Source organism: Manis pentadactyla, chromosome 13, assembly GCF_030020395.1.
Source record: "Manis pentadactyla isolate mManPen7 chromosome 13, mManPen7.hap1, whole genome shotgun sequence".
Classification (NCBI taxonomy): Eukaryota; Metazoa; Chordata; class Mammalia; order Pholidota; family Manidae; genus Manis; species Manis pentadactyla.
In genome coordinates this window covers 14,732,418-14,746,569 of record NC_080031.1, presented here as the reverse complement: position 1 = coordinate 14,746,569, position 14,152 = coordinate 14,732,418, and the positions used below count along the sequence as shown (strand labels likewise).

Below are 14,152 nucleotides of genomic sequence, written 5' to 3'. Positions count from 1 at the left end.
GTGAGAGGCGGGAGAGAGCCCAGATGCTACCGCCCGGAAGATGACAGTGCCATGCTGAGGCCTCCAGCAGCTTCAGAGAGGGAAATTTGCCATTTTCTCTCTCTCCTGCTTATAACCTTGGGGATATTGAATCAAACCATAACAAATGCAGTTACTTAACATAATTTTACAGCTGGACAGGCTTTTTCATTTTTAGACAATTTAGGATATATGTACTGAATCACCATGGGTGTTATTAGGAGAGAGGTTATTGGTTACAAACATGTGAAACACCAACTTCAGATGGCTGAGAGTTGCCCAGAAATCACAACCTTCATTTTATCTGCAGGCTTAGCAATAGTAACTACTTATTCAGAGGATATTTGGATGTTTCTTTCCAAGGAGAAGGCGTGCTGGCTCAAGATGTTAGTTTAAGAGCATTAAATCTTTGAGCTTGCTCAAACACCTATGACATTTGGAATACACATACAGAATCCATTTTCCATTTGTTCTGTCTCTGAAGTGGATATTATATCAATAGGGGGAAAGTTACCAAAATGTTAAAGACTCAAGTAAACTATGTGTGTCAAAGTATGCATATATCCTAGCTCCTTTATATGTGGTTCACCTTTTCCATCAGTTAAGCATAAACCACTTAACAGTCAGCCCCTGCAGCTGAAATTTGGGATATGCATGCTTTCCAAAAAGAGTACAGAATGTTGTTACCTTAGTTGAGAGTAGGCAAGGGACTAGAGCCTTGGGCAAAGCTTGCTTGCCATGCTGACTTGGTTTCACATCCCATACTGGCTTCCTATTGACATCACAGGTTTTACGTTTAAGGCACACCAATCCTGGGAACAGCACAAGTTACTCAATCCCTCTCTGCATGCTCCTTCTCTGGCAGAAATGGCTATCTGTGGTCAAAGGTGAACCCACAAAATTGTTGCATTTTGGAGAAAGAGTAATTTTTAAACTATGGGTTTGCATTGAAGTTGAAGGTTTCATCATTTACCTGGCTGTTTTTCCAGCACTTAGAAAGTACCCATGAAGTCCATTATGGATCCTAAGTGCACTTAACTGTTTTCAGGGGATGGTTCCCATACCACAGGGGATGTGAAGTAAGCTTCTTTAAATTTTCCCATCCCAGTTTGTGCCTCCATGTAAATCTCATTCCATCCCATACCTTGTTCTTCACTAGAAAAAAATTTAGAATCTCATTCTTTAAAGAAACTTTGGTTACACTGAAGCTGGTAAGAGTGGGGTTATTGAACTTGTTCACTTCCTAATTTCTCCCCAGGATGTGTTTAAATTCTGTTTCCTGTACATGCCCTTGAAATTCTAAGTGTGTTCAAGGCCACGTTTTATATTCAATGACTCCCACTGAAATGACAATGCTGAGTAGACCCGAATCACTGCAGTGATAGTAGATGATGCAGTATTTGCATTGGGGTGCGTTAAACTGTGTTGGGTAACCCTCCCCCCAAACATTTAGAACCCGAATGACTCGGAGTGAAAGGTACATATATAAGAACAAATTGACAATAGAAAACGGTAGTATGACACGATACATTCTGCTACACAGACGGTTGTTGCAGGTGGATATGCTGCACAGCCTTTAGAAGCTGAACAAAAGGAACGCGAAGAGCCAAGGGCAGTGCCATCCACAGGTAAGGAGGAGCCCTGTGAACTCCTCCATCTCTCTCCCAAATCGCCTTTCAGTAGCCACGCACCTTTGGGTTTGCTACTTTCACCCTTTCTTGTCCTTCCTCTCCCCTGTCACGTCACCTCCAATGTTCTGGTCCTTAACTCTGAATGACGAAGCCAACTGAAGGAACTTTTAGGCCCCCCAGTTCCAAATAATAAACAAAGCGGGTTGATTTTAGACCCAAATGCGCAAAAGCCAGAGAGACGACATCTTTCTGCCTCGCAGCAACACGCCCTCTGCCCCGGGCGCTGACAGCATCCAGGGGTCAGTTGGGAGGGGAGAGGAGAGACTGCCGTAGTCTCGGAGGATGTCTCTTCCTGCTGTTACTGCTGCGGCTGCAGGTTTATTTTGCACCGCAGCACAATGCAGAAGCCGAGGCGACCGACTGCGCCCGGGTCCCCAAGGCGGCACCTCAGCCGCCGTCCCGGCCCACAGGCTGCCCTCGCGGTGCAAGCGGGAAGGCGAGCCCAGCGCCCCCAGCGCCCCCAGCCGAACCCCCAGCAGTGCACGTGCGCTGCCCGGACAACGGCAGGCAAGGCCTGGACGCGCCCCCGCGGTCCTCGGCCGCGCGCGCGCGGTGCCCGCCCTTCTTGCGCGTGCTCGTGCCCGCGGCGGCGGCGGCGCGCCTCTTCTCCCTGCTGCGGGCGTCGCGGGTGCTGGAGGAGGCGGAGCGGAGGAGGTGGAGGCTGGGCCGGCGGCGGGAGCCGGCGAGCGGGGCGGGGGCCGCCCGGAGGCGACGGGGTGAGGGGCTCGGGAGCCGGAGGACCTCGTCCCCGGGGCCGACTCCGCAGGGGGAGGGCGAGCGTGGAGCGTGTCGGAGGTGGGGACTTTGAGGCCGCGGCCCGGAGCCCCGCGTCCCCGCCCCCGAGCCTGACGGGGCGGCGAGGCGGGATGAGGCGCTGGCTCGGGGGGCGTCCGGCCGAGCCCCCGCGGCTGCCTCCGGCTGCCAGGCGCTAGCTCGGCGGCGCGGGCGGTACTTGGCGGCGGCGCCGGCGGCGAGGAGGGCGTCGGGCCCGGCGCCCGCGGAGGGCAGACACGGAGCGGCGAGCGGGGCGCAGCGACGCCGCGGCGGCGCGGCGGGGCCGCGGGGCTCGGTAAGGCGGGGGCCGCGGGAGGGCCGGGGGCGCCGGTGACGTGGGCAGGCGCCTCAGGGAAGGCTGCGGGGGCCTTGCTTTCCTTTTGAGAAGAAATTCTCTTTAAAGGTTCCGGATCGAATGTTCTTAGGAGACCGTCTCGGGTTTCCCCCGAACCACCGCCCCCCTCCTTCCCCAACGTCCGCGGCGGACCGCGCTCCGGGGCGGATCGCCTCCCTCGCTCGCATCTCCCGTTTGCCCGCGGCCTCGGCTGACGAGGGGTTCGCACGGGTTTCTGGCCTGCTGCAGGGCTCCCCGCCTGAGGCTCCAGTCGAGCGAGAGCCGCGACTCCCAGGGAATGGCAGAGTGGGGGCCCTGGGGACGCGGGCGCTCCCAGAGGAGCCGCCGCGCCAGCCGTTCCCTCCGCTGCCCGCGGGCGACCTCGCGGTGTCCGCCCCCCGGTGTGCGTGGGGCAGGCTGGGCGAGATGACTGCTCGCAGGGACACGCGTGGAGTTTTCCCACTCATCCTTCTAATCGGCCGAAGTTGTCGCTACATACTGGACGGTACAGGTGACTTAGTGCCTTTTTGCCTCCTTGGAACCCACTGCCCCCGCCGGATGGTGCCTTCCTCATTTTGTGGGCTTGAGTAAAGATCAATGTTAAAGATTTTTCGCAAACAGAGCACAAGAAACGATAGGGAGAGAAAGTCGAACCAGATTTCTCAGCTTTATTCTACCTACTTCTGGACCCTGTATTAACTTCACCTTCCGTTGCTGAAGCTCAAAGGAGGTGGCGGGGAGGAGGAGATCCACAGCAGGATTCTTGGGATGCAGTTTAATTGTAGTTATCTTTTAGGAAATAGGATTTGGATAATTATAATTTTGATCCGCATGCAGAATTGCAATCTGCTTTTAAAATGCTTGGGGCACTGCGTGATGCTACACGGGTAGCTGGCAGTTGGGCCACATCGCATCGTTGTCAGCATCTATTTTCCATTCTTTCAAAGTTGTATTTGGCACAGATTTAGACCTTTTAAGTCATTCTGAATGGGAATGACTTCTGATACATCGTTTTTGTAAACGTTATCTATATCCCTGTTTCTACTGGAAGAAGAAAAAGCATATGGTGCTAGAGTACAGTGACTGTTAGAGTCCAGACAATGAGCTAGTTTGATTCAGTAATAGGATTTGTTGTAATGATTTTGGGTAGTGACTGTTGTGATTCATTAACATGTTTTTTCCTTAGTGGGTAAATTGAAGTCTGACTTGGAATCTTGACTTTGCTCCTTGGACTTGAGAGTGAAGGAAGTAGAAACTTTAATTGCTGCTACAACATGACCTCAAAAGTTTTTCAAGTAACTCACGGGTGTGAATTCTTTTTAATAAGGCTTTTTGTGAAGATGGAGTATTATGATGTTGTGATTTCCATTTTCAGGAATATCTGGAGTCTACTTCATTCCTGTAGTTGGATATGTGGTGATGCTGTATAGAACAAGTCTAGAATGGTGTGCGGTTGGAGCTGTGCTCAAGCCAGTTGTCTTCATACCATCGTCCCTATAGCAGTTCATGGAATAAAGCAGCACTTTGGACAGAGACTTGTCCAGACATAGCTGGGGAGGAAGCCCAGTTTACTGTATGGTGGATGGAGCACATTGAGGTGGGTGATAGGGTGTAAGTGGACCAGAGAGGAAATGTTAGTTCGAAGAACCTTCTTTGGTTATATAACTGTTTTGTTTTCTAGGGAGAGTCTAAGAAGCCGCCAGGCAGGCTCAACTGTCATTAGAGTCTTTGATGCAGGTTTGAATTCCAGTAGTTCTGTTCCTTTTGTTTTCCTTTCCCAACCCCCACATCATTTTCCAATCGCCAGAAGCTATTCTGCAGTTGGCTGAGGCTTTAATGGCAACACCTTCCTCTCCACTTCTCTCTCTTATTCTCTCTTTAGATGACTTATTCAGCAGTGTTTTCCCTTACCAAGCTGGCCTGGGTGTATTACCTGAACAATATATATAGATTCACTGTTGACTGTAAATGCATTTAACAAATGTCAAGGACTAGCAACTGTTTTCTTCAGAAGACTGTGATAGCAGAAGAAAAATGAAATGAACTAAGCATTGTTCATTGTATTTTAAAGGTTATGTTGTTTTATTGTATTTTAAAGGTTTATGGCTAATTGGCTAATATTCTTGAGAATTTTTAGGATTTAGTCCACTAATATGAAATCTGATGTCCATGGAAGTAGTTAAAAGGCAGCAAGGACCTGAAGTCAGGTTCTGTTTGCAGGTCTGTGTGACATGGTGCCTTTTTTGGGCAAGTTACTTACATTTCTGAGTTTCTTTTCCTTATGTATAGGATAGATGAGAGAAGGTTTGCATTATTTCCCTGTAGAGTTGTGAAGGATGGTTTGAGAGAAAGGGTGTGAAAATGCTTTGTAAAACTTTTTATACACATAAGGTATTATTGTTGTTATGTAAAAACTTTGTATTTAAGTGTTTTAAATATTTTAACATTTATTTTTAAAAATGCATGTAAGGGATGAGAATGTGTTAGATGTCTTACTGTTCCCAAATTTTGTGATTCTATCATTTTTAGGAAATCCATTTATAGTAGCTACAATTTTGGGCTCTGTAATTTTTTATTATTCTGGGACTGATGGCAAGTTTATTGAGACTGAGCTTCTTGAAAGTATCAGTTCAAAATATCAAAGGAGGTTATAAGTTAAGATTTGTGAGAAGAGCTGTTTAGTAAAAAAAAAAAAAAAAATTTGTATTTGTCTGCATTATTTGGTATGGAAGTTGGCAAAATTCAGTTTGTAGGTCAAATCTGGCCCACAGCTTTATTTCTGAATGGTCTAAGAACTAAGCATGATAAAATATTTTGAATGGTTGGAAAAAAATGAAGAATATTTCACGATATGCACAAGTTATGAAATTTAAGTATCAGTGATCATAAAGTTTTATTGGAACACAGTCACACTCATTCATTTGTGTATTTTCTGTGGCTGTGTTAACAGTACAATGGAAGGGTTGAGTTTTTGGAAAAGAGACAGTGTGGCCTGCAGAGCCTAAAATATTTATTATCTGGATCTTTACAGAAAAAGTTTGCCAACCCCTGATTTAGGACTTAATACTTTTTGCTTATTAGTAAACATGTTATTTCCTATCATAGCATTGTAGGGGTTAAGACCCTTGGAAAGGAATTAATTTTTGCTTTGGAGCCAGATAGACTTGTATTTTAATGCTATCTATGATATTTATAAACTTTGATCCTGGACAAACTAGCATCTTGGTGCCTTAGCTACCTCCTTTATAATCAGAGAATAACAATATAATCTATTTTAGAATGTTGTGGTGATTAAATGAAATGTTCCCTGTCAAGGCTTCATATAATGTAAGCATACAGTAAACACTCAATAAGTCATAGGTGATAATGATTATAAGTTCTAGTCTGACCAGTATACCTAAACTATTGTATGTCACCTTTGCCTCCTATATTATATAGAGTTGTTCTTCTAAATGGTATGCTACTTGTTATCAAATTTCCCCTTTACTGAAACGATTAGTTTAACTAACAGCTGATAATTGGAATAACTTGTGAAATTTCCTATGTTTGTACTGTATTTTTATTACTCACTTGCTTATTTAAATGATTAAGAATGGTGGAAAAGATAATTCTGCTTTATTTTTTAGAAATTCTGGTTCTTGATAATTTCCTGGTATTATTCTATGCTTGCAAACTGAATTTAAATACCACTTCTATTTTGGTACTGGTTTTTTTTTTTTTAAAAAGATATGTGAGAAAAACTTGTTTTAATTAGGCCAGAGTATTAGATAATTTTCCTTCCATGTTTCTGCTTCCTTATATCACAGGTCTTCCTTATGATTTGTATTAGCATCTCTGTAACACCTTCAGAGTTGAAATAATAAAATTTAATATTTTTCCCAAAGATAGACCTACTTTTACTATCTAGAGGCTTTGAAATTAAGTTGCTTTTTGAAATATTTGGTTTAAATTATCTTACAATTGAGAAATTGGATGTATTTCCCAACTTCAAATGCTGGTTTATTTAACATTAATCCCAAATTAAAAATAAGCAAATAAAGGCCATTGTTCTGACTGCGTTAAAACAAAACAGAATTAGGGTCATCGTGGTCTTGCAGCCCTACAAATTGTGCAGTTTCATGCTCTGGATGATGCTTAAATGCAGTGGGATGAGATAAGGGAAGACATTAATGTTTCCACACTTGGTGGAACAGGGATGGAGACAGAGGGGCCCTTCCATAAAACCAAAGAGCAGTGGCACTTGGAAAACTAAACTGCAGGGTTCTAATTATAGCATCTCAAGAAAGGTAGAGGCCTACCAAAGACCCACTGTCATAAGGAGATGCTATTTTCTCTTGAGGCTAAAACACACAAACAAAGCCAACAGAGATTTGCTGTTGAGAGAGATGAAAGTTGAGAGGGAATATTCCCCAATGTAGTAACATTTATAGACTTGGTAAAGTAGATGTCTACAGTTTCACAGTATACCTAGTAAGGAGGCCTTCACTAGTATTTAAAGGAGCTTGCTTTAGGATAGGGAAAAAGAAGTGAGAAATGAGGCAATTGGTTTAATTTCTCATAACAAATATGTGAACCAGCACGTTCAGAATGGAAATAGAAGTCTTGTTTCCAGAGACATCCTGGCAAATGTCTATTTACTGCCTTATACCATGGAATATTATATACATTAATATTAGAGGTTGTGGAGATGGAAAGCATTGAGAGGAGAAGCATGTATTATGCAAGCATTATGGAAGTGTTACCTTTACATCATCTCTGTTAGAAAGGATAGGCACCATATCCTGGGAAAGAGTTTTAAAGGAAATATTCCATTTGTTTGCCCTTTCCAGGAAAAATAGTAAAATCTTTATTATCTGGGGTTCAGCCTTCTGATCTTGGGCAAGGCTTTATCTTGGCTGCATTGTTTTTATTCCCTTGCACATAGGATGGACATCTGTTGTGCAAGGGAAGTAATTGTTCCTTTTTTGTTTGAAAAGGTACATGGTAAAAGGACTCTTAAGATAAGTAGCATTTTCAACAATTTTGAGGAACATATTTTGTGAAGTTCAGTAATCAGTATATTAAGCATCAACAAAAAAGTGAAGTAACCTTTAATCTTTAAAAGGAGATTTGAACTTGAAGTTAGAGGGCCAGGTTTCTTGTCTTGGATCTGCTGTAAACAGTCTATGACTTTGTACAAATAATTCATCTCTCTGAACCTCATTCCTTATATCTAAGTGAGGAGTCAGACTGGAGGTCTCTAAGATCCTTTCTTGCCCCCAAATTTTATGATTCTCTGATATTTAAAAAAAGTAGGAACCGTCCTCTTACAGTTGCCAGTTTCCATTGACCTTCCCAAGGAGAACTTGATAGTCCTTATAGTTGCTTTATATCCAGTGGTCTTCTAGATTCAGTAGCAATGCTGGCTCCAGGAGGATGAGGGAAACCAAATCTCTTTTTATCAGTGAGCTGAGAAATACCACTGAGTATACATACTTTGACTTTTGTATCATGCTGGATGCAGTAGAAAATAGGTACAAAAGAGGGTGGCATTGAATGTCTGTCCTCAGGAAGTGATCATTTCACTGGGAAGATAAACTATTATCATGAAAAAGAACATTATAAAAGGGTAGGCAGGAAGATAGTGGATGATCCCTGGTCTGGCAGTTTGAGGACTTGGGATGTACTGTTGGAAAGGGCACTTAGTGGCCTTGAACATTTGTAAAATGAGCTTTGTAGACTCCCTCCAGCTCTGAAATTTGGTCATACTCTCTTTGACAGAGAAGCACCTGCTGTGAATCAGCGTTTTAGGAGACAACCCAAGTGAGAACTGCTCAAAGCAGGCCAGATTTTTATACTCATTCCATGTAATTGCTTGGTTTACTAGATAGAAGGAAAGGGTTACTTTAATTAGCTGGAAATACATTCAGGAAACAACCTTTCTTCTGAAAAGTCAAGCATGTGAGAAGTAACAAGAGACCAAAGTGTCCCTACCTCTCAGGTAGTAAATTTGTGCCCTGAATCTCATTCACTTTTGTCTTCTTAAGGTCTTCAGTCTTCAGTTATTTTCTTTCCTAGATTATCTTTCTTTCCTTACTGGTGGGTCATTTCTTTTAGTAGACAAACATGCCTTATATTACCTGCTGTAGTGATGATTAATTGGTGTCTTCCTTCAGTAAAAGGCCCCTTAGGTTTTACAACTAGACTGCATTTCCTAGCCTCTGCTTATAGCTGGATTGCAACCATGCAACCAAGTTTTGGCTGAATAGATGTGACCAGAAGTGATATGTGTGATTTTCGGGTCATGGCTGTGGAAAGATAGCCAGTTGCCTTCTAATTTCTCCCGTCCCCCCGCTTACCCCCCATTTTTGCTGAGGAGAATGTAGTGCTGGTACCTGTTATCCACCCTTGCAGGTGAGAGCAACGCTTTAGGGGAAGATGGATCAATAAGATGGATCCTTGGATGATCTTAGGCAGCAGAGCACCCTGGTAGCTATGGACTGCTCATCTATCTCTGGATGGTTAAGTGAGAGCGAAGTAAATTCTATCTTGTTTGAGCTACTAATACCTTAACTGAATAAATTACTTCTCTTAAACCACTCTCCACCTTATGATTCCCTTCAGTTATTGTTCAATTTCTTTGTTCCCTTTTGCAGCCAGAGTTGTTCGTATTTGCTGTGTCTACTTTCTCACCACTTACTCTCTAGCCTCATGAGCTCTTGTTCCCCATTCCACTGAAATTGTTTTTATTTTCCCCAGTTTTATTGAGAAGCAATTGACATCGCTGTATAAGTTTAAGGCTTACAGCCTGATGGTTTGATTTACATGTATTGTAAAGTGATTACCATAGTAAGGTCAGCTAACATTCATCTCATGTAGATAAAATGAAAAGAAGAGAAAAGAATAAAGGGAAAAATTTTTTTCTCCTTGTGATGAGAACTCTTAAGATGTACTCCCAACAACTTTCCTATTTATCATGTACATTACTTCCCTAGTTCTTATTTATCTTAAAACTAGTAGTTTTTAATCTTTTGACTACCTTCCTCCAAATACCCCTTTCCACTGCCTGCCTCTGATAATCACAATTCTGATCTCTTTTTGTATGAGTTTGGGTAATTTAGAAAATATTTTACGTATAAGTGAGATCATGAAGTATTTGTCTTTCTTTGTCTGACTTCACTAAGTATAATGCCTTCAAGGTTCATTCATATTGTTGCAAATGGTAGGATTTTCTCACTTACGTGGCTGAATATTTTTCCGTTGTGTGTGTATATGCACACTCAGCTTCTTTATCCTTTTATCCACTGATGGATCTTAGTTGTTGCCATGTCTTGGCCATTGTAAATAATGCTGCTGTGAATATGAGGGTGCAGATATCTTCTTGAGTTAGTATTTTCATTACCTTTGGATATGTTGGGTATATTCCCAGATGTGGAATTGCTGGAGCATATGATAATTCTACTTTTAATTTTTTGAGGATCCTCCATACTGTTTTGCATAGCGGCTGTACCAACTTACATTGTCATCAACATGTAAGAGGATACCCTTTTCTTCACATCCATGCCAGCATTTGTTACCTCTTTTCTTTTTGATGATGGCCATTGTAACAGGCATGAGGTGATATCTCATTTTGGTTTCAGTTGTATGTACCTAATGACCAGTGATGTCGGGCATCTTTTCATGTACCCTTTGGCCTTTGTATATCATCCTTGGAGAAATTTCTGTTCAGGTCCTTTGCCCACTTTTTAATTGGGTTATTTGTTGTTTTAGTATTGGGTTGTATGAGTTCTTTTTAAGTTTTGGATATTAACCCCTTATCAGATACATAGTTTTCAAATATTTTTTCCTATTGTATAGGTTGTCTTTTCACTTTTTAGGTTTATCTTTTGTTGTACAAAACCTTTTTAGTTGGATGTAGTTCCACTTGTTTATTTTTTGTTTGTTGCTTGTGCTTTAGCTGTCATATCCAGAAAAGTCATTGCCAAGACCCTTGTGAATGAGCTTTTTTCCTATGTTTTCTTCAGGGAGTTTCATGGTTTCATGTCTTAAATTTATCATTACATTTATCTATTTCAGGTTAATTTTTATGAGTAGTTTAAGATAGGGGTTCAGTTACATTCTTTTACATGTGAATATCCAGTTATCCCAGCACCACTTAAAGATACTGTTTTTTCTCCATTGCGTATTCTTGGTTCCCTTGTCAAGTATTAGTTGACTATGTGCTTGGGTTTATTTTTGGGTTCTTGCTTGGTTCTGCCCCATTGGTCTATTTGTCTCTTTTTCTGTCAGTACCATATTGTTTTGATGACTGTAGCTTTTTATGGGATAGTTTGAAATCAAGAAGTGTGAAGTCTTCTGCTTTATTCTTCTTTCTTGGGATTACTTTGGCTATTCAGGGCCTTTTGTGGTTCCCTATAAATTTTAGGAGGTTTTTTTTCTACTTCTGTAAAAATATCCATTGGAATCTTAATTGGGATTGCATTGGATTTATAGATGGCTTTTAGTGGTACAGACATTTTAACCATATTCTTCCAATCCGTGAACACAGTCTCCCTTTCCATGTATTTGTGTCTTTGATTTCTTTCATCAATGTCCTATAATTTTCAATATAGAGATCTTTCACCTGCTTAGTGAAATTTATTCCTAAGTATTTTAATGTTTTTGATGATACTGTAAATGGGATTGATATCTTTATTACTTTTTCAGAAATTTTGTTGTTCCTGTATAGAAATGCTACTGATTTTTGTATGTTAATTTTGTATCCTGCAACTTTATTGAATTCATTGATTAGATATAACAGATTTTTGATGGAGTCTGTAGGATTTCCTGTATATAAAATCATGTTGTTTGCAAATTGAGTTAAGTTTTATTTATTCCTTTCTAATTCTGATACCTTTTATTTCTTTTTCTTGCCTGATTGCTCTAGCTAGGATTTCCAGTGCTATGTTGACAAGGAGTGATAAGAGTGGGCATCCTTGTTTTATTTCTGATCTTAGAGGGAAAGCGTTCATCCTTTATCATTAAGTATGATGTGAGCTGTGGGCTTGCCATTTATGGCTTTTATTATGTTGAGATATGTTCCTTCTATATCTAATTTGTCAGGAGTTTTTATCATGAATGGATGTTGGATTTTGTCAGATGCTTTTTCTGAACCTATTAAGCTGATCATTTGATTCTTTTCTTTCATTCTGTGAATGTGATGTATCTCATTGATTGATTCGTATATGTTGAACCATCTTTGCCTCTCAAGGATAAATCTAGCTTGATCATGGTGAATGATCCTTTTGATGTGCTGCTGAATTTGGTTTATTAGTATTTTATTGATAATTTTTACATCTATATTCATCAGGAATATTGGCCTGTAGTTTTCTATTCTAGTAGTGTTGTTTTCTGGTTTTGGTATTAGGATAATGCTGGCCTCATAAAACGAGTTTGGGAATGTTCCTTCCTCTTCAGTGTTTTGGAAGAGTTTGAGGATTGGTGTTAATGCCTATTTAAATAATGTCGTAAAATGTACCAGTGAAGCCCTTTGGCCCTGGGATTTTCTTTGTTGGATAATTTTTGATTCCTGATTCAATCTCTTACTAGTAATGGATTTATTCAGATTTTCTGTTTCTTCCTGATTCAGTCTTGGTAGGTTGCATGTTTCTAAGAATTTTTCCATTTCTCCTAGGTTGTCCGGTTTGTTGTATAGTTATTCAGTGAAAGTGTTTTTAATCAAGGCTGTGATGACCTGTGTCTTACCAAAGCCAATGATCACTCCAGGCTCCTTGCATGAGGGACTTTTGGCTTTGCACATGCACATATATGGACATGCACTTATACATCCCCCCACAACTTTCAGACAGTAGCTGTTTGACCATCCCTTCAGCTTGTGGTGTAAGTATTGATAGTTGAGTCTAATCCAGCAGATCCTTGAAGTAGGCAGGAAATTTTGGGGTCCTGGGCAAGGTGAGGGCTGGGCTGAGTAGGCTGTAGGTGAGCAACCTTTTAGGCCCTCAGAATAACTGGGCCCAGAATGTGTGCTGAGGGAGGCCAGTGCATGGTCCTCCAAAGACCCAGGACCAGGACAGGGGTCCCTTTTGCTTGGGTCCAAGGAAGTACTGTTCTTTCATAGTCCAACTCTGGTCTTAATTCTGTTTGCTAGAGCCAGCTATTGTGGAAAATATTAAATTCCCTCTTACAGTGCTCCAAATTAGACATGGAATTTTAATTAGAGCTTTCTAACCAGTGTGCCAGGCAGTGCTCTGAATGTGTTACAGGTAGGCCAGAAATACTGATTTCCTTAGTCCTCAGAGAGGATTGTCAGTGACAGTGGGAAGAGGATCTAGGCTGATCTCTGTTGGCTGGCAGCAGCATGGCTTATTTACTCCAGTGCATCTGTACTATTACTGTCATTTTCTGTAAGTGTCTTAAGTGAAAAAAATTGGGAAACCTTGCTCTAGACTGATGTATGGGGACTTTGCAGCTATCACAACTTTAAGAGTATTTTTTTTATTTTGTTATCATTAATCTACAATTACATGAAGAACATTATGTTTACTAGGCTCCCCCCTTCACCAAGTCCCTCCTCCACACCCCATTACAGTCACTGTCCATCAGCATAGTAAGATGCTGTAGAATCACCTACTTGTCTTCACTGTGTTGCACAGCCCTCCCCATGCCCCCCCTACATGCTAATTATACATGCTAATCGTAATACCCCCTTTCTTTTTCTCCACCCTTATCCCTCCCTTCCCACCCATCCTCCCCAGTCCCTTTCCCTTTGGTAACTGTTAGTCCATTCTTGGGTTCTGTGATTCTGCTGCTGTTTTGTTCCTTCAGTTCAGTTTTTCTTTATTCTCTCTTTTTTTTTTTTTTTTAGATAATTATTTTTTATTGAAGGGTAGTTGACACACAGTATTACATTACATTAGTTTCAGGTGTGCAACATAGTGATTCAACATTTATATACATGACAATTCTAGGTACCAGGTATCACCATACCAAGCTGTTAGAATATCTTGACTATATTCCTTACGCTATACATTACATCCCGGTTACTTATTTATTTTACCATTGGAAGTGTGTACTTTTTTTTTTTGTTTGTTTGTCTTTTGTTTTTTGTTTTTTGTTTTTTTTGTGAGGGCATCGAAGGCCAACTTAAACCCACTGAGTTCAAAGGCCCCAGTGCCTGGAGTCCATAATATTATTAGGGACCCACACAAACATTTTAATTTTTTTTTTTTCTCTGCTTTTTTTTTTTTTTGTAGATAATTATTTTTTCATTGAAGGGTAGTTGACACACAGTATTACATTACATTAGTTTCAGGTGTACAACATAGTGATTCAACATTTATATACATGACAATTCTAG

At 41.3% G+C, this 14,152-nt stretch overlaps 1 protein-coding gene across 4 annotated transcripts in view; it reads left to right on the top strand.

Moving 5' to 3' along the window:
• Positions 1 to 2,300: 2,300 nt before the first annotated feature.
• The window catches only part of ARHGAP32 (Rho GTPase activating protein 32), a 277,885-nt gene continuing 266,033 nt past the window's right edge, over positions 2,301 to 14,152 (top strand). For 2 of the 4 annotated variants that reach the window (XM_057490664.1, XM_057490663.1), the window contains exon 1: positions 2,301 to 2,425. The gene's annotated coding sequence lies outside the window, so the exon portion shown is untranslated. The other 2 variants (XM_057490665.1, XM_057490667.1) reach the window with 2 other exon arrangements.